Below are 1,232 nucleotides of genomic sequence, written 5' to 3'. Positions count from 1 at the left end.
TCGACGGGTTAAAAAAGCGCTTAGAAGCCAAAAAGGGGCGATGGGCAGAAGAGCCCGAAGGAGTTATTTGGTCGCATCGTACGACCCCGAGACAGGCTACGGGTGAAACCCCATTCGCCCTCGTTTACGGAATGGAATGTATGATCCCCGCGGAAGTAGAATTTCCCAGAGTACGAAGAAGATTCCTCCCCGAACGAGAAGATCTTAACAGCGCGATGCTGCAGGACGAATTCGATCTTATTAACGAGCGGCGAGATCAAGCTCTCATACGAATCCAAAATTACCAGCACGCCGCCGCAAAATACTACAACTCAATCGTTCGCCATCGCTGGTTCAAAGAAGGCGACCTGGTCCTTCGCAAAGTCTTCCAAAACACTGCCGAATGTAACACAGGAAAACTGGGAACAAACTGGGAAGGTCCATACAAGGTCATAAAGGTAGTCAGACCAGGATCATACCAAATCGCAAACATGCAGGACGTCAAGATCCAAAGAACCTGGAACGCGATGCATCTTAAGAAATACTACCACTAATGGTAAAGTGGATCCAAAGAACTACGAGATGGCTTGATCCCCGAAAAAAGGGTACGTAGGCAGCTCGCCCAGCGAGTTCAGCTATCCCCCCATCTTAAAAAAGGGGGGAGAATGGGTACGTATTCTCATATACTCCCATAACTTTCAAAAAGTCGATCTTTTCGAAACTTTTGACAAAAAAAAAAAACGCGACGGTACAATCGCTAAGCCCACTATCCGACAAACGGCTAGAACGGCGGTCCAGAATTTGCCCAGAACGCCTAAATCAGCTATCATGCTAAAACCAACAAACCCACAAATGCTCATAAAAAAAAAGCATCCTTGGTAAAAAGCCTGCAAGAAAAACGCGGCTCAAAACAAAAAAGATTAACTTCTGCCACTGTGAGACGTCACAACGCGCTTAAAGTTACGGTCTTTCCAACACTTATGGAAAAAACACTCTTGTTCCCAAAATCAACATACCTCTAACGGTAAAATGCCTTTAAAATGGCATCACTTCTTTGTTGCTGATCACAACAAACGAACCCTAACATCCTAAACAGACACTAGCTGCCCTCGAAAGGGTAGGCTCTCTTACATCCGACAAGGATACCATAGCGCGCTATACAAGAAAATCAAAAATTTTGGCCAGCACCTCCAAACGGCCTTTGGAAGTAGCTCGATTCATGCCAAGACAAGTCATATAAGCCGATAACACTT

This window comes from Brassica oleracea, unplaced genomic scaffold (genome assembly GCF_000695525.1).
Source record: "Brassica oleracea var. oleracea cultivar TO1000 unplaced genomic scaffold, BOL UnpScaffold00616, whole genome shotgun sequence".
In the NCBI taxonomy this organism is placed as follows: Eukaryota; Viridiplantae; Streptophyta; class Magnoliopsida; order Brassicales; family Brassicaceae; genus Brassica; species Brassica oleracea.
This window is presented reverse-complemented; position numbering follows the sequence as displayed.